Here is a 19,591-nt window from a genome sequence, read left to right as displayed (position 1 = left end):
CCTCCAGGTGGACGTGCCCCACCTGCCCTTCTCTTTCCTCTTCCGCACGGGCAGAATCTGCCTTCTGGACTGTGGGATTCACGGTTGTTCTCCTCCACTCCATCCACCAGGGCTTGACTTCAGGTGCAGCAGAATTCCCCAGCCCCCCAAGGATTTGAGACCCATCAGCTTTCCTCACCTGGTTTAGCCGGCCGGTGGAAGCCGTTGCTTGAACCCCTGTTGCATGCTGACAGCTTCTGGAAGCCACAGGTGAGACCTGAGTGCAGGGTGGGCACCAAGGGTGGGAAAATGACCCCAGAATGTGTAGGACATGACCACCACCAAAGGAACTACTACTTCCCAACACCTCATGACATCTAGATTCAGGTAGGTAGCCGTGTTGGTCTGACACAGTTGAAATAAAAAATTAAAAAATAGTCCAGTAGCACCTTAGAGACCAACTAGGTTTGTTCTAGGTATAAGCTTTTGTGTGCATGCGCACGTCTTCAGATACACTGACACAGATGTCACCAGACCCTTGTATGTCGTGGGAGGGTGGGGTGGGGTTTTTCTCAGAAGGGTACTCCTACTACCATCTCCTACTACCCTCCACCATATGAGGAAGTGTGCATGCACACGAAAGCTTATACCTAGAACAAACTTAGTTGGTCCCTAAGGTGCTACTGGACTATTCTTTTTTACTTCAACTGTGTCAGACCAACATGGCTATCTACGATTAAGTACAGTTATGTCCTGCTTTTCAGTGTCACTTTAGGATATTCAGAAGACGGGCTCGAGATCAGGCAGCACGTCATCATTATAAAGCACCATTGGGGTGGGTGTTTCCGTCTGGGATTCCGATTTGCCAGCTGCTTTCCTTCCGTTTCTCCTGCTCTCTCAATGCAATGCGAGGCATGAGGACAGAGGTCCATCTCCAAGAACAGGAGCTTCCCTGAGCACCCATTCAGCTGGCACCAAGCACCAAGCCTTGTCACTAGTTCTCTGACTGACCCAGACCACAGTCCCTGGAGAAGATGTAGACCTGGGTCTCACATAATGGTCCATATGGACCTCCTGAGGTCAGTGGGACTGTGCAGGTGATTCATGAAGATCTAGAGGTGGAAACGGGGGCAACCACTTGATTTGAAAGGCAGTCTTAGAGTAAAAATTCTTGCTAAATGTAGTTTTTATCAATCTCTTTATCTCTTCATAAATCATGTTCCAAAATCTTTGTATCTCTAGACAGGACCACCACATATGGTAGTATGTTCCTATCTGTTCCTTACATCGCCAGCACTTGTTATTATTTGATTTATTTATTTTTGCAAGTTTTACAGGGGTCAGGTACCACCTATAGTACATTTTCATGAGATTTTCTCTTATAAGGAAACAAGCCGTGAATTTTATATTTTTAGTCCATAATTCGTTCCAAATATTGGGTTTGATCGTATGTCCCAGGTCCCTCTCCCATTTTACTGTAATTTCTTTGATATCTTCCTCCTTTCTTTGCCAATTCAAAAGTAGTTTGTACATTTTAGAAAGTGTCTTTTGATTATTATATAAAATATCCTTCTCCAGATAGGATATTTTTTTGTCAAATCTTTTGGTTCTTTTATTCTTTTCAAGGGTGGCTTTTAATTGATAATACTCCAGCCAGGTTATTCCCTTCTGTTTCAATTCGCTAAGGCCCTTTATTTTCGGATCACTACTTGTTTCCTCTACTAAATCCTTATATGTTAGCCAATCGCTGTTCATATTCATCCTGTGAACTGACATAGATTCCATTGGTGACAGCCACCATGGTGTTTTGGTTACTACTGATTTTTTACTCCTCTCCCATACTTCATATAATGCCCTTCTCACAATGTGATTTAAAAATCCTTTGCGGGATTTAACCTTGTCATAGCCTATGTAGCCATGCCACCCGTACACAATATCCCATCCCTCCAGATCTAGGACTTCCGTGTTTTTAATTAATATCCAGTCCTTAATCCATGTCCAACACACTGCCTCAAAGTACAGTTTAAGGTCAGGGACCGCGAAGCCTCCTTTTTCCTTCAACTCTGTTACTAGCTTAAATTTTATGCGCGGTTTTTCCCCTTGCCAAATAAACTTGGCAAGGTCTTTCTGCCAATCCTTAAAGCACTTTACGCCTCTAATTATAGGTATTGTTTGGAACATAAAAATCATCTTTGGCAATACCATCATTTTAACTGTGGATATTCTCCCCCACAGGGATAAATTCAATTTTCCCCAAGTCTCTAATTCTTTTTTTATTTCCTTCCACTTCTTCTCATAATTGTCCTTATATAAGTTTATATTCTTATTGGTGATCCAAACCCCCAAATAATTTACCTCATTGGCTACCTTTAAACCTGTTGTATTTTCCAGTTGCTCTTGTTCCAACTTATGTAAATTTTTCATTAATAATTTGGATTTTCCTTTATTCAGTTTGAACCCAGAGACTTTCCCAAATTCTTCCAGTTGTGCAAGCGTTTTTTGGATACTTTCCACTGGATTTTCAGTGGTTACGATTACATCATCGGCAAAGGCTTTAATTTTGTAGTATCGAGTTCCTAGGTTAATTCCTCTTATATTTTTATCCTTTCTTATTGCTATTAAAAGTGGTTCCAAGGTGGCAATAAAAAGAAGTGGGGAGAGAGGGCACCCCTGTCTTGGCCCCCTATCGATGCTGAACTCTTTGGTGATCTCGTTATTTATTAGCAGTTTTGCTTTTTCGTTATCATATATCGCCCTAATTCCATTAATTATTTTCTCCAGACCTTTGAAAGTTTCCAATAGGAAATTCCATGATACTCTATCAAAAGCTTTTTCTGCATCAACCAATAACATGGCCATCTTTTTACTTGGTTTCATTTCCACATATTCCAACAGGTCAATTATTATTCTTGTATTGTCTTTTATATGTCTATCCGGTAAGAAGCCCGCCTGGTCTCTGCTGATTATTTTGTTTAGAGTCTTTTTTTATCTATTAGCCATCACCCCAGCATAGATTTTATAGTCTGTATTCAACAGGGAGATTGGTCTATAATTTTTCATGTCTGTCAACTCCACTCCCTGTTTTGGGATTAGAGTGATCAGTGCTTCTTTCCATGATTGTGGTATATCTTTCCCTCCCAGTATATTATTCATTATTCTTTGTAATATAGGGAGGATTACTTCTTCCAGGTTCTTATAGTACATTAATGTGATTCCGTCAAGACCTGGCAATTTGCCACTCTTCATTTTTTTTTATTACTTGTGCCATTTCATCTATTTCTATATTGGAGTTTAGGGCCTCAACTTCTTCTTTTTCAATTCTTGGTAATTTATTTTGTTGTAAATGCTCTTCCATTTTATTAACCTCTAAATGTTCTTGTTTATATAAATCTTTATAAAAGTTTAAGAATTTTATTTTTATTTTTACTGGGTCTGTTGTTTCCTCTCCTTTGTCCAAAATTTTATTTATAACTTTTTTTGTTTGCTTTTCCTTTATGCTAACAACTTACCAGGCTTATTGGCGGACTCAAAATACCTTTGTTTTCCCCATTTAATTTTATTTTCTACTTCCTTATTTAATATACGAGAGATATGGGATTGCAATATCTTTATTTTTTGTAATATTTCATGACTTTTTGGATTTTTGATCAACTCTTTTTCATTAATTCTTATCTGGTTAGCTCTTGGATATTATTGTCTTTTATCTTCTTCAGTCTAGCCATTTGTTGTATTCCAAGACCCCTCATGTACGCTTTACTAAACTACATTTATGTCTGCATTTTGTTTCCCATTTATCTCGAAAAACCATTTAAATGTATGGAGTGTGGAAAGAGCTTTAGTCAGAATGGAAATCTTAGAAAACATCAGCAGACACACACGGGAGAAACCATGTAAATGCATGGACTCTGGAAGGAGCTTCAGTCAGAGTGGAACCCTTGATTTATGTCAACAAACTCACACAAAAGACAAACCATATAAATATCAGGAAAGTAGAAAGAGGTTCACTCTTAGTGGAAGTTCAAAATCAACAGACTCATGGACATGAAGAAGTTTAAGAGTTGAAACCCTTCAGACCATCAACAAACTCAGAGAGCATAAGCAGTTTAAATGAAAAGACTGCAAGAAATGCTTTATTTATAATGGAGTATTTAAGGAACAGGGACGCGGGTGGCACTGTGGGTTAAACCACAGAGCCCAGGACTTGCCGATCAGAAGGTCGGCGGTTCGAATCCCCGCAACAGGGTGAGGTGCCATTGCTCGGTCCCAGCTCCTGCCTACATAGCAGTTCAAAAGCATGTGAAGTGCAAATAGATAAATAGGTACTGCTCTGGTGGGAAGGTAAACGGCGTTTCTGTGCGCTGCTCTGGTTCGCCAGAAGCGGCTTAGTCATGCTGGCCACATGACCTGGAAGCTGTACGCCAGCTCCCTTGGCGAATAAAGCAATTCAATTCAAAATCAAATTAATGGCAGATACAGCGGTTTTGCCAAGTCCAACCATTGGTCCCCCTGGAGAGGAGAGGAAATTCCAAGAGGAAGAGGGGAGGGGAGAGGCCTTCTCAGAAGCGGCTCTTGGTTTCCGCAATCCCACCCAGGAAGCAGCCAGAAACCTTTTCCTCTCTCTCAGGCTTCCATCTTTATTGTCTTTTCCACTGAGAATGAGGATAATGTACACCTGTCATCAGAAACAGGGGTGCAGAGTCCATGGAATGGCTCTCAGGATTGATACAGAAGTTGCACCTCAAAAGCATTTCTGTTCCGAGTTAAACATTACAAACTTAAAGCTTATGCAGATGACCTAGTATTGACATTACAGGAGCCAATTCCCAGTACCAAAAGAGCCTTGGAAATAATACAAGAATTTGGTCAGGTGGCAGGCTTTAAATTGAACAAATCGAAAACTATGGTGTCAGGGGTTCAGGAGCAGAAGGGACGGATGGGGAGGAATCGGACGGAGAAGTTAGCGATGATAGCCGCCCGAGGTCTCCAAGTCTCTCCAGCGAATCAGAGGATTCACAGAAAGGGGCTCCCGTGGGCAGAGCTGGGGGGTTGCCAAAAGGAACACCCCAGGAAAGAGGGGCCAGAGGGGAGTCAGAGAGCAGCAGCTGGAAATCCGGACCAGCTTCCCCACCAGAGAGCAGCAGCTGGAAATCGGGACCAGCTTCACCACCGGAGAGCAGTGGGGGGGAGGAGTCCCAGGCATTGGCGCCAGCCAGCTCTCTGGCAGCGGAAGGACGTGAGTCAGGGCTGGCCACGCCTGCGTCAGAGAGCGAGGAAACGGTAGAAAGGAGGGTCGGAGACAGCGCGCGTGCGCCAAGTTCAAATGTACAAGAGGGAGGCGCAATGAGCAGCCCGGAAAGGGAGCCAGGTCCTAAAGCCCGCCGAAAGGAGGGGGAGGAGTCCGAAGGGTCTGCATCCGAAGCCTCCAGGAAGGAAGGGACCCCGGGGGGTGGTAGGACCCAGAGGCGAAAGGAGAGACGCAAGAGGTGGAGTAAGGCTAGAGTCTTAAACTGGTGTACAGGGGGCGGAGAATCAGATGGGACTTCGCCGATCTAGGGAATAGACGTAGAGACGCACGCTAGGAGTTGGAAATGGAAACTATACTTCAATAAAGATTTTGTACAGTTCTACCGGCTAGCGTTGGTCCTTTGTGAGCTGGGACCTAGAGGCAGTCTCTGACAGTAAGTCCCATCTCATTAAGTTTTCATCAGTTTTCTTCGCCTCAAGCGACGCGACGGGAGCGAAGCAGGGAGGGAAGAGGACTGGTGCGTGGCGAGCTCACGAGAGTCCAGCGACATGACTACTGAACAGCAAATCGCTTCCCTGCAAGAAGCGGTGACGCAACTCAGCGCGGAGATAATCGCATCCAGAAAGAGAGAGGATGAAGCGGCTGCTGCATGCAGAGATCTCCAAACCAGGTTGGACGTGCTTGCTAAGCAGGGACAAACGGGATCCAGATCCGAGGGAATCGGGTTGGGGAAGAGAGGAGGCAGCCTTGTATCTCATTTCGATGGGAATTTGCAGCAGTACCCCAATTTCCGAGCAGACGTGCAGTTTGCGCTGAAACTGCTGGAAAGAGAGTTTAGAGATGAGCAAGAGAAGGTGGGGTTTATCTTATCTCATTTGCATAGAGACGCGAAAGCATGTCTGCGCAATCTGTGGAGAGATATGGATCCAGCGCTCCAGAGCTCAGATGCGTTCATTAAAGCAATGGATTCCTGCTTCCTATCGAATATAGACATTGACATTGCTCGGAAAGACATATTTGGGCTGAGACAAGGGAAAGCCAGCGTACGGCAGTATCACTCCCGCTTTTTTGCATTGGTCAACGCCTTGGGGTGGGACAAGGATTCTCCCCCGGTTAGAGACCTTTTTTGGGAGGGATTGAACCCCCATATCAAGGATGAAATAGCGCGGGGGGAGAGACCCAAAAGCACCCAGGAAGTGGTGGAAAGAGCGCTCGCAGTAGGGGTGCGGCTGGAAGACCGCCCATGGAATAAAGAAGAAGGGCGTTGGGGACGCACACCAGCTAGAGTGCCCTCCCTCTTGCCCAGGGAAGTCGCGCGTGCGCAGTCAACGCCTCCGCAAGCAGGGGGGGAGGAACCGATGGAGATCGGCGGTGCTAGGGCTCACTCAGCCACTAGAGCCTTAACACCGGGAGCAGTCAAAACGAAGCAGCCTAGAGGGAACAGGAAGTGTTATATCTGCGAAAGTCCGCAGCACATGGCGAAGGAGTGTCCCCAGAGGCTCCACAAGCACACTGCAGCTTCAATGACAGTAATGGAAGCAACTCAGCAGAGAGAACCACAGCAGGGAAACGACGGAGTCTGGCTGGAAACGGAAGCACTGGGGGCCAGCCAGACGAGTCAGTGAGGAAGTCCCCAGAGATTTTGCAGCCCACGGATCCCCTCCCGCCCAAACCAGTGGTGCAGCTCACTGCATCGCTCCAGCTGCCCAATGGTCGCACCTTAGAAGTGCCGATTACGATTGACTCTGGCAGTAATGCGGACTTTATATCACTGGAATTCCTTCAACAACACAACATAGCGCTGCTGCCAGCCACGCTGCCCCTGAAGGTTGTCACAGTGGATGGCAGGGAACTGCTGGGGGGGCAGGTGGTACAACAGACGCCACCTATGGTGATGCAAATTGGGAATCACCGGGAAGTCATCAGCTTCAACGTCACCCAATTGTCGGACACGCCCATAGTTCTGGGAATGAGTTGGCTGCACAGGCACAGCCCAGCATTGGCTTGGTACCAACGCCAACTGACTTTTGGCTCCTCCTACTGTGCGGAACATTGCATTCTACCTTGCACAGAAGGGGAAGAGGATGACCCACAGCTACATTTGGGCACGCTGCAAGCAGTGCCTCTCAAGTATTCTGAATTTTTGGAGGTATTCTGCGAGAAGGAGGCGGACAAGCTACCTCCTCACAGACCCTATGACTGCAAGATTGACCTCCTGCCGGGGGCGACGCTGCCGACCGGGAAACTGTATTCCATGTCTGAGGATGAACTGCAGGAACTTAGGGAGTTCATAGACCACAATTTGAAGCGCGGGTTCATCCGGGAGTCGAAAGCGGTGGGAGGCAGCCCAGTATTCTTCGTGAAAAAGCGGGACACGCCCCAAAAAAGACTTGTGGTGGACTATAGAATCTTAAACTCGAAAACCAAGCCCTCCGCCTTCCCCATGCCCAGGATAGACGACCTGCTCGCGACGGTGCGGAAAGGACGCGTTTTTACCAAGTTGGATCTGCGAGGCGCGTACAACCTGATTCGCATGCGGGAAGGAGACGAGTGGAAGACGGCCATGTACACGCCACTGGGCACCTACGAATACAGAGTTATGCCCTTCGGATTACAAAATGGCTCTCACTGTTTTCAAGCCTTTATGCATCACGTGTTGGCGGGACTCCTTTACAAGAAGTGCGTATGCTTCCTGGACGACATCCTGATATTTTCTGAGTCGCGGGAGGAGCACGAGAGGGATGTCAGGGAAGTTCTGCGAAGGCTGAAGGAGCACAGGCTGTACGCCAAGCTAGAGAAGTGCCAGTTCGACATGACGGAGGTGGATTTCCTGGGCTACAAACTGTCGGACAAGGGGCTCGCCATGGACAGCGCCAAGGTTCGCTCAGTATTGGATTGGAAGAGCCCGCGCAATCGGAAGGAAGTCCAGCGGTTTGTCGGCTTTGCCAACTTTTACCGCAAGTTCATCAAGGGGTTCGCTATGCAGACGGCGGCCATCACCGACACGCTCAGCTCCAAGAAGAAGAAATTCATCTGGACGGAGCAAGCGGAGCAGTCCTTTCAGAAGCTCAAGCGTCTCTTCGCGTCCGAAGAGCAGCTGCTGCATGTGAATCCCAGCAGACCGATGAGGGTGGAGACAGACGCCTCAGACAGAGCCGTGGGAGCCGTCCTGTTGCAACAAGACCAGCAGGGGGACTGGAGGCCGTGCGCTTTCTACTCGAGGAAGCTCAGCAAGTCGGAGCAGAATTACACCATCTGGGACAGGGAGTTGCTAGCCATCCATGCAGCGTTCAAGGCATGGCGGCACTTCCTTATCGGAGCCAAACACACAGTGCAGGTCCGCACGGACCACAAGAATCTAGAGTACTGGCGCACGGCGAGGTTCCTGAACCAGAGGCACATTAGATGGGCAGAGTTCTTCGCGGACTTCGACTTCAAGATAGAGTACATCCCGGGCGACAACAACGTGATGGCGGATGCATTGTCCAGAAAGCCGCAAGACCTCGAGGAGGCAGCCCCGGCGGCGGCCAAGCACATTTTCGCACCGGAGGCGTGGGCATGCGCTTCGGCCGTCGTGGACCTGGACGCCGTACGTCAAGCGCTACAGACGGACCCCTTCGCACAAGCCAAGATGGAGGAGGTGCACAAGGGCACGGTGAAGGACGACGAGTTCCAGATAACAGACGGGTTACTCATCCGCAAGGGAGCACTATACGTGCCGGGGGACGACCTCCGCGCAAGGGTACTGCAGCAGTTACACGATGCGCCCACCGCCGGGCACTTTGGCAAGGAGAAGACCGTAGAACTGGTAGCCAGGGACTTTTGGTGGCCCAAGATGCGGGGGGAAGTAGCGGACTACGTCTCGAGATGCGACACCTGCCAAAGGGCCAAGTCAGTGCACAGACCGCCGGCGGGACTGCTGGAACCGCTGCAGACACCATCGGAACCGTGGGAACGGGTGGCCCTGGACTTTGTCACGGATCTGCCCAGTTCGAGGGGAAAGACAGCAGTGCTAGTGGTGGTGGACATGTTTACCAAGATGGCGCACTTCATTCCGTGTGCGAAGGTGGCCACGGCAGAACAGACCGCCAAACTGTTCATAGACCACGTGTTTAAGGTCCACGGTCTGCCACGGTCTATTCTATCCGACCGGGGGCGGCAGTTCATCTCGAGCTTCTGGCAAAAGTTGATGGGCATCCTGAACGTCAAGATCAATCTAGCGTCGGCGAGGCACCCGCAGACCAACGGACAAGCGGAGAGGGTCAACGCCATCATGCAGCAGTACCTGAGATGCTACGCCAATCAGCAGCCTACCACGTGGGTAGACTACCTGCCCCTCGCAGAGTTCGCTTACAACAATACGAAGCACGTGTCGACAGGGGTGACGCCGTTCTTCGCCAACAACGGGAGGCATCCCAGAACCTTCCCGGGTTTAGAGAGAGTGGGGGAGGGGGAGCCTCAGGCAGCGGAAGCCTTAGCGTCAGAGTTGCAGGAAGTCCACGAACAGCTTAGACGGCAGTTAGAACTAGCTAAGCACGCATACAAATTGCAGGCTGACAAACACAGAAGAGTAGGGGAAGACATACAGGTGGGAGACTGGGTCTGGTTAGCAGCGCAAGCAGTGCCGACCAGATCGTTGGCCAAGAAGAAGCTAGGACATAAGCAGCTAGGGCCTTACCAAGTCCAGGCACAGGTCAATCCAGTGGCTTTCCGGTTAGCGCTTCCGGAGGGTTCCAGAATGCATCCGGTGTTCCATAGATCGGTGCTCACGCCCTACAAAGCACCCCATAGATTTCAGGAGCCAGGCACAGCACCAGATCTGCCCAGAGAAGGACCCAGGGAAGGGGGGTCGCCAAGAGGGGAGCGCATCAACGAAGCCACAGAGATTTTAGACTCGAGATGGGGGGAGGAGGGCGTAGAATACCTTTTGGCCAGGGAGGATACCCCGGCCAGCGCCAACAGTTGGGTGCCGGACTATGCCTTGGACGAGCCTCTTCTCAAGGACGAGTTCCATGCCCTTTTCCCACACAGGCCCATGCCAGCCGAGTATTTCGACGACTGGCTCTTCACACCCACGCTTTCAGGCAGCACGTTCCAGGGGTTCGACTCGGACGAGGAGCCGGCACCACACACACGCTCCCCGGAGGGTTCACCCTCGGGGTCTGCCTCAGACCGCTCTTATTGGTGGGATGATCGACCAGAGGAGCAGTGGCGCAGGAAGTGGCTAGGGGGTCCCTGGCAGGCATCACCCTCAGAGGGGAACGGGGGAGAGACGGACATGGACGTGTTGGGGGAGGACGTGGGGTTCGAACACGAAGGCAGGGAGATGGAAGCAGAGGAGATCGACGTCGACGAGGGCACGGAGAACGAGCCAGACCTGGACGATTTGATGTACAACACGGGGGACGAACTGTATCCGGCACTCACCCCCGCCACGACGGAGCACCCAGGACCCACACCGGAAGGAGGGGAGGGGGGAAGGGGGGGCTTCGAGGGGGGGATGGATGTCAGGGGTTCAGGAGCAGAAGGGACGGATGGGGAGGAATCGGACGGAGAAGTTAGCGATGATAGCCGCCCGAGGTCTCCAAGTCTCTCCAGCGAATCAGAGGATTCACAGAAAGGGGCTCCCGTGGGCAGAGCTGGGGGGTTGCCAAAAGGAACACCCCAGGAAAGAGGGGCCAGAGGGGAGTCAGAGAGCAGCAGCTGGAAATCCGGACCAGCTTCCCCACCAGAGAGCAGCAGCTGGAAATCGGGACCAGCTTCACCACCGGAGAGCAGTGGGGGGGAGGAGTCCCAGGCATTGGCGCCAGCCAGCTCTCTGGCAGCGGAAGGACGTGAGTCAGGGCTGGCCACGCCTGCGTCAGAGAGCGAGGAAACGGTAGAAAGGAGGGTCGGAGACAGCGCGCGTGCGCCAAGTTCAAATGTACAAGAGGGAGGCGCAATGAGCAGCCCGGAAAGGGAGCCAGGTCCTAAAGCCCGCCGAAAGGAGGGGGAGGAGTCCGAAGGGTCTGCATCCGAAGCCTCCAGGAAGGAAGGGACCCCGGGGGGTGGTAGGACCCAGAGGCGAAAGGAGAGACGCAAGAGGTGGAGTAAGGCTAGAGTCTTAAACTGGTGTACAGGGGGCGGAGAATCAGATGGGACTTCGCCGATCTAGGGAATAGACGTAGAGACGCACGCTAGGAGTTGGAAATGGAAACTATACTTCAATAAAGATTTTGTACAGTTCTACCGGCTAGCGTTGGTCCTTTGTGAGCTGGGACCTAGAGGCAGTCTCTGACATATGGTTTTGGAGAAGAATTTAACATCGACTGAGAAGGAAAAGTTTCAGGGAGAAACAGGTCTATCACTGGTGAAAAAAGTAAAACCTAGGGGTGAACATGACTTCTAAAAATGTAAATCTATTTAAGTGTAAATCTATGAGAAGTGTTGGTCAGAAGTGAAAAAAGATCTTGAAATGCCAGGTCAATGATCCATAAAACCATTGTGATCCATGACTTGATCATGGATGGAGGACTTGACCTGGCATGTGTAACAGAGGCTTGGTTGGATGAAGCAGATGGGCCTGTCCTTGCCACTGCTTGTCCGCCAGGTTTCTCTTACACACAGCAACCCAGGTCATGTGAGTGGGGAGGGGGGTTTGCAGTGATTTTTAGGAAGTCATTAGTTTGCACCAGGCGTCCTATTGGGAAGACACAGTTTTCTGAGTGCATATTCTGGAAGTTGGGCAATAGGGGCAGTACAGGATTCATTTTGGTGTACCAACCCCCCCCCCCTGCTTCACCAAGGATTCCCTGCCCGAGCTGCTTCAGGTCATGGTGGATGTTCTCCTGGAGACACCTAGTTTGGTTGTCCTGGGGGATTTTAACATCCATGCCGACACGACCTTACAAGGGGCCGCTCGGGACTTTGTGGAAAGCATGGTTAAGGCTTTCTGGGAAATGATATATAATGAGCTGAAAAAGGTATTTAAGTATACCTTCCCCAAGAAACCAGAGGCCCTGCTTTGGGGCATTGTCGGCCAGAGGGTGTTAAAGAAAGATTGTACATTTTTTATGTATGCAACAACAGCAGCAAGGATACTTATAGCTAAACACTGGAAAACTCAAGACTTGCCCACGCTGGAAGAATGGCAGATGCAACTGATAGACTATATGGAACTAGCAGAAATGACTGGCAGAATCCACAACCTGGGAGAAGAAGTAGTGGAAGAGGATTGGAAGAAATTCAAGGACTACTTACAAAAACATTGTAAATTGTATGAATGCTAAGATGATGCAAGAGTAAAAATAAATGTGGCATCAGTAAGTTAGTTGATAAGAATTTGAGAATAGGTGAAATTTGAGAAAAAGTTATTTTTTTGGTTAATATTATGCCTAATTAAGTATTTAAGCTTTTGGAAAACAAACTTAAATTTACAGACATAATATTGGAAAAACACAAATAAGAAATTGAAACAAGGTGTTAGTTTGCTGTTTAGAACTTTATAAATCTGGAAAGCAGGAACGAAAGATGTGAGGAAGTCCAAAAAGTGAGGAAAGTATGAATATTAAGAATTTGGATTTGATGCTATATCTTTTCCTTTTTTGTATGGTTTTTTTTTGGTCTTTTCTTTTTCTTTTGTCTGTTTATTGTATTGTTGGGGATGGGATTATATGTGTTGGGTGATAAATGTTTAAAACCTTGAATAAATATTTTTTTTTAAAAAAGGAAAGCATGGCCTCCATGGGGCTGTCCCTGAATAAGTCTGGCCCAACCCATAGCCGCGGACATGCCTTGGACCTGGTGTTTACCTCTATGGATGTTGGTGATCTGACAGTAAGTAAAAGCAATACAAAAGAAGTGCCATGGTCAGATCACTTCCTGGTGCAACTGGACTTCTCCGTGACCCTTCCCCTCTGCAGGGAGGTGGGACCGATTTGGATGGTCTGCTCCCACCATATAATGGATCCAAATGGTTTCCAGAGAGTGGTAGGGGATGCTTTATCCCATGATTCCCTGGTGGCCCGCTGGAATGTGGAGTTAACCTGGGCTATTGCCTGGCTCCGAAGCACCCTCTCTGATTGCATGGAGCCCGAACAGCCCCGTGGTTTTCCACGGATCTGAGGGCAATGGAACAATCGTTGAGACGGCTAGAGCACCAGTGGCGGATGACCCATTCTGAAGCTGACCAGACACGGGTTAGAGCTGAATGTTGAGCCTACCAAGTTGCGGTAGTGACGGCGAAAACTACTTTCTTCACCGCCTCTATTGCATCTGCAGAAAACAGCAGCAGGAGACTTTTTCAGGTGGTTCGCAATTTAGCAGAACCACCTGCTCCATCAGGGCTGAGTGCGGCCCACATGATCTCCTGAAATGATTTTGCAAAGTTTTTTACAGATAAAGTCGCTCAGATTCACTCAGGTCGCTCAAGTCGCTTAGGTAGACTCCACCGTGGCATCAGGGCCGGGGCGGGAGAGTGCTAGAGTCTGTCTAGTCAAGTTGTGTGGGATCAATTCCAACCTGTTACCCCCGAGGATGTGGACAGACTGCTTGGACGAGTGAAACCAACCACTTGTCTCCTTGATCCTTGCCCATCCTGGCTGATAAAAGCTAGCCAGGAAGGGCTGGGCGATGGGCTACGTGGCGTGGTGAATGCTTCCCTCCATGAGGGAGCCTTTCCAGACCCGCTGAAAGAGGCAGTTCTTAAACCGCTTCTTAAAAAACCATTTTTAGATGCGGCCACGATGCCCAACTATCGCTGAGTCTCAAATCTTCCATTCTTGGGCAAGGTGATAGAGCGAGTGGTTGCTGAACAACTCCAGGCACACCTGGAAGAAGCGGACCATTTGGATCCCTTCCAGTTGGGATTCAGGCCTCATCATGGGACTGAAACTGCCTTGGTCGCACTGGTTGATGATCTCCGGCGGGCTAGGGACAAAGGTGAGAGCTGTTTCCTAGTTCTGCTGGATCTGTCAGCGGCCTTTCATACCATTGAGCATAACATCCTTCTGGACCGTCTTGAGGGGCTGGGAGCTGGGGGCACTGCCATACAGTGGTTTCGCTCCTTCCTCCTGGGCCGTGTTCAGAAAGTGGTGGTGGGGGATGAGTGTTCAGACCCCTGGGCCCTCACTTGTGGGGTGGCTCAGGATTCTGTACTCTCCCCCATGCTTTTCAACATCTACATGAAGTCGCTGGGAGAGATCATCAGGGGGTTTTGGCTGGGTGTTCATCCATATGCGGGTGATACCCAGCTCTACCTCTCTTTCAAATCAGAATGAGTGAAGGCAGTGAAGGTCCTGTGTGAGTGTCTGGAGGCGGTTGGAGGATGGATGGTGGCTAACAGATTGAGGTTGAATCCTGACAAGATAGAAGTACTGCTTTGGGGGGACAGGAGGCGGGCAGGTGTGGAGGATTTCCTGGTCCTGAATGGGGGTAACTGTGCCCCTGAAGGACCAGGTGCACAGCCTGGGAGTCATTTTGGACTCACAGCTGTCCATGGAGGTGCAGGTCAATTCTGTGTCCAAGACAGCTGTCTACCAGCTCTATCTGGTACGCAGGCTGAGACCCTATCTGCCTGTGGACTGCCTTGCCAGAGTGGTGCATGCTTTGGTTATCTCCTGCTTGGACTTCAATGCGCTATACGTGGGGCTACCTTTGAAGGTGACCCAGAAACTAAAACTAATCCACAATGCAGCAGCTAGACTGGGGACTGGGAGCGGCCACCGAGTCCACATAACACCGGTCTTGAAAGACCTACATTGGCTGCCAGTACGTTTCCGAGCACAGTTCAAAGTGTTTGTGCTGACCTTTAAAGCCCTAAACGTCCTCGGTCCAGTATACCTGAAGGAGCATCTCCACCCCCACCGTTCTGCCCGGACACCGAGGTCCAGCCCTGAGGGCCTTCTGGCGGTTCCCTCATTGCGAGAAGCAAAGTTACAGGGAACCAGGCAGAGGGCCTTCTCGGTAGTGGCACCCTCCCTGTAGAACGCCCTCCCACCAGATGTCAAAGAGATAAACAACTCCCAGACTTTTAGAAGACATCTGAAGGCAGCCCTTTTTAGGGAAGCTTTTAATGTTTGATGTATTACAGTATTTTAATGTTTTTCTGGAAGCTGCCCAGAGTGGCTGGGGAAGCCCAGCCAGATGGGCAGGGTATAAATAATAAATTATAATCGTTATTATGATTATTATTATTATTATTATTTCATAAAAATTGGGAACATGGGTAGGAAGCGGGGGAATGTAGGAGATGTTGAAATAAGAGAAGGGGCAAATAGTGTTTGATTTGTTCTTTTCCCTTTGTTCTCTTCCTTGGAATCCAAAAAGGACTTCCTCTCTGCCCGCTCTGAAGAAGGTGTTACAGAAGAATGTCAGAATTCCAGGGACGGGAATAGACATTGAAATGTGAGAAATGTGGAATATGCTTCACTGAATGAGCACACATAGCTCACATCAACAAACTCACAGGAGAGAAACCTTTTAAAGATTTGAAGTGTGGAAAGAGTTTCACTGATAGTGAAAAACCTAGAACACATCAGCGGACTGCCATGGGTAAGAAAGGATTCCAATGCAGGGAGTGTGGGAAGAGCTTCAGTCAGAGTGGAAGCCTTAAATTACACCAAAGGACTCACACAGGGGAGAAACCATTTAAATGTATCGAGTGTGGAAAGAGCTTCAGTCAGAATGGAAACCTTAGAATACATCAACGTACACATACAGGGGAGAAACCGTTTAAATGCATGGCTTGTGGAAAGAGCTTTAGTGATAGTGGAACCCTTAGAAAACATCAACATTTTCACACAGGAGAGAAACCATTTAAATGTATGGAGTGTGGAAAGAGCTTCAGTTTCAGTTCAAACCTTAGACAACATCAACAGACTCACACTGGGGAGAAACCATTTAAATGCATGGAGTGTGGAAAGAGCTTTAGTCAAAATTCGCACCTAACTTTACACCATCAAACTCACACAGGTGAGAAACCATTTAGATGTATGGAGTGTGGAAAGAGCTTCATTCAGATTGGAAACCTTAGAATACATCAACGGACTCATACAGGGGAGAAACCATATACATGTATGGAGTGTGGAAAGAGCTTCAGTCACGATGCAGGCCTTAGATCACATCAACGGACTCACACAGGGGATAAACCATTTAGATGTATGGAGTGTGGAAAGAGCTTTAGTTACGATGCAGGCCTTAGACAACATCAACGGACTCACACAGGAGAGAAACCATTTAAATGTATGGAGTGTGGAAAGAACTTCAGTCAGAGTGGAGACCTTAGACAACATCAACGGACTCATACAGGGCAGAAACCATTTACATGTATGGAGTGTGGAAAGAGCTTTAGTTTCAATTCAAACCTTAGACAACATCAACTGACTCACACAGGGGAGAAACCATTTAAATGCATGGAGTGTGGAAAGAGTTTTAGTGATAGTGGAAGCCTTAGAACACATCAACGAACTCACACAGGGATGAAACCATTTAAATGCATGGAGTGTGGAAAGAGTTTTAGTGATAGTGGAAGCCTTAGAACACATCAACGAACTCACACAGGGATGAAACCGTTTCAGTGTATGGAGTGTGGAAAGAACTTCAGTCAGAGTGGACACCTTAGACAACATCAACGGACTCATACAGGGCAGAAACCATATAAATGTATCGAGTGTGGAAAGAACTTCAGTCAGAGTGCACACCTTAGACAACATCAACGGACTCACACAGGAGAGAAACCTTTTAAATGTATGGAGTGTGGAAAGAGCTTCAGTTATAGTGGAAACCTGAGAGTACATCAACAGACTCACATCGGTAAGAAACGATTTAAATGTATGGAGTGTGGAAAGAGCTTCAGTCAGAATGGACACCTTAGAAGACATCAGCAGACACACAGGGCAGAAACTGTTTAAATGTATGGCCTGTGGAAGGAGCTTCAGTCAGAGTGGAAGCCTTGATTTATGTCAACAAACTCACGCAAAAGACAAACCATATAAATATCAGGAAAGTAGGTAGAGGTTCAGTCCTAGTGGAAGTCCTACATCTACAGACTCATGGACAGGAAGAACTTTAACAGCTGACACCCTGCAAACCCATCAACCCTCAAAGAGGAGAAGCTGTTTAAAGGGAAAGATTGCAGAAAGTGCTTTAGTTATAATGGAGTGTTTAAGGAACATCTAAGAGCCAGTGTGGTGTAGTGGTTAAGAGTGGTTCGTAATCTGGGGAACCGTGTTTGCGTCTCCGCTCCTCCACATGCAGCTGCTGGGTGACCTTGGGCCAGTCACACTTCTTTGAATTGTCTCAGCACCACTCACCTCACAGAGGAAGGGAAAGGAGAATGTTAGCCACTTTGAGACTCCTTCGGGTAGTGATAAAGCGGGATATCAAATCCAAACTCCTCTTCTTCTTCTCAGAGTGGAGAACCCATTTAAATGTATGGAGTGAGGAACGGGTTCCTTTCAGAGTTTACTCTTCTTCACAGCAATGAACTCAGCAGAAAATCCATCTTCAAAGCATGTCATGTATTTGTTCTGGTGTTTATATGTAAAACTGTATAGTAATGAAATAATGAAGGTAATATCCCACAATAATGAGTATAATTTTAGATGTAAGGTACCTTTTGATAGTGAGGGGGAGAGGGTGAATCTGTATTTCTGGTGGTGAGTGAGGATTAGGGCTGGGCATATATTGATCTCATCCTATACCAGTTTCTAGACTACATTGTGATAACCTTTGGAAAACAATGGGTATGGCAATACACCACGAATCACAGTGTGTGTTTCTGGGATGCACATTTGCCTCAAAGCAGCCGGCAGAAAGCTTGGCTTCATGAAGGGCTTCTGGTTGATCGCTCGCCATCACAGTTGGAGATCTCTTTATCGGAGGTGACTTCGGTATATCAAAGGCAGGGGAAACTGCTCCAGCGCAGCAGACCCCCGGAAAAACCTCAAATCGAGCATTTTGAGGACATGGAATCTGGCAGGTGTCAAAAGTGGGCTCCCCCCTCCCTGGAAAGTTCTGCTTTTGAGCTCCGAGAATGAGGGGGTTGGAGCTGTGACGCATCGGACAAAAAGCTTCCTCTGATTATACGAAGCTGCGAGACTGTGAGACATTAGCGGTCAATTCTTCCAACATCAAAAGGACTGTATTGTGTGTACCTTTTACGTTTGGATTATATATGGCTAATGTAGGGGTTGTGCTGACAAGCTAGCTGAGATAATGCTCCGGGCACACAGCCATCTCTGTACAAGAGATTTATTGCTAAGCTTCAAAGCAGTTGCAAGAGTTCAAAAACACACTTCATCTCTCGGAGTCAGATGAATCGTCTGACTTTTTTTACGCCTCCCCCAGCAAGCCCATTTCCTGAGCCCACACCTCTTGCTTCCTCTGCTCTGTGAGTGGCTGGTTCCCAGTACTGGCTCCCCCCTCCCAGCTTCCTCCTCTGACGTGGAAGAGAAACTGCTAATTACCAGCGTGGGCTCTTTGTACTTGCCTCTCTGCTTCCCCCTCAGCTCTTTCGCAGCCTCCAATTCCCTGACATCCACCCCCTCCTCAAAGGCCCCCTCCCCCTCGGGAGAATCGACCACCCCCCAATTTACCCTTCTCCGGAGTGGCGGGGGTGAAGCCTGGAAAACTACTCTCCTCCTCATCCGTATCTTCAAAAACCGTCCTCCAGTCCTCCCTCAAACCCACAGTTCCTCGTGTTCCCCAATAGACACTTTCCTCTTCAGTACCTGGGGGTAAACTTAACATCTAAGAACGTGAACTTATTTAAAGACAATTACGACAAATGCTGGACAGAAGTAAAGAAAGACCTAGAAATATGGTCAAGGCTGAAACTTTCCTTGTTAGGCCGAATTGCTGTCATCAAGATGAATGTATTGCCTAGAACAGTGTTTCCCAACCTTTTTTGGGCAAAGGCACACGGAGGTAGGTTGGTGTGCCGTGGGAGGGGGGCGGGGCGGCGGCGGGGGGCGGGGCGGCGGCGGCGAGCACACGCGGGGCGGCGGCGGGGGGGGCGGCGGCGGCGGCGAGCACACGCGGGGCGGCGAGCGAGCCCCCCCCACATCCCATTGCCGCTCCAGTAGGCCGGCCGAAGCGAGCGGCGATGGGATGCGGGAGGGAGCCCGCCCGCCGCCCCGCGCGCGCCCGCCGCCGCCGCCCCGCCCCCCGCCGCCCGAGTCGCCCGCCTCCCTCCCACGGAACACAAGGCAACGTTCCGCGGCACACTAATGTGCCGCGGAACACCGGTTGGGAAACACTGGCCTAGAATGTTGTTTTTATTCCAGACGCTGCAGATTGTGGACAAGATGGACTGTTTCAAGAAGTGGCAGAAAGACATATCTAAATTTGTCTGGCAGGGCAAAAAGCCCAGAATAAAATTTAAGATTC

The 19,591-nt window shown here is 48.9% G+C and overlaps 1 pseudogene across 1 annotated transcript in view; it reads left to right on the top strand.

Annotated features, from left to right (window-relative positions):
- LOC144324923 (uncharacterized) overlaps positions 1–19,031 on the top strand; it is a 78,036-nt pseudogene extending 59,005 nt beyond the window's left edge. The window contains exon 5 of the transcript XR_013394491.1: positions 15,750–19,031. The product of XR_013394491.1 is annotated as an uncharacterized LOC144324923 (transcript). The remainder of the gene's footprint in view (positions 1–15,749) is intronic.
- The last annotated feature ends 560 nt before the right edge of the window (positions 19,032–19,591 follow it).

This window comes from Podarcis muralis, chromosome 10, assembly GCF_964188315.1.
Source record: "Podarcis muralis chromosome 10, rPodMur119.hap1.1, whole genome shotgun sequence".
In the NCBI taxonomy this organism is placed as follows: Eukaryota; Metazoa; Chordata; class Lepidosauria; order Squamata; family Lacertidae; genus Podarcis; species Podarcis muralis.
The sequence above is the reverse complement of the archived record's forward strand: the minus strand, read 5'-3'. Positions and strand labels throughout refer to the sequence as shown.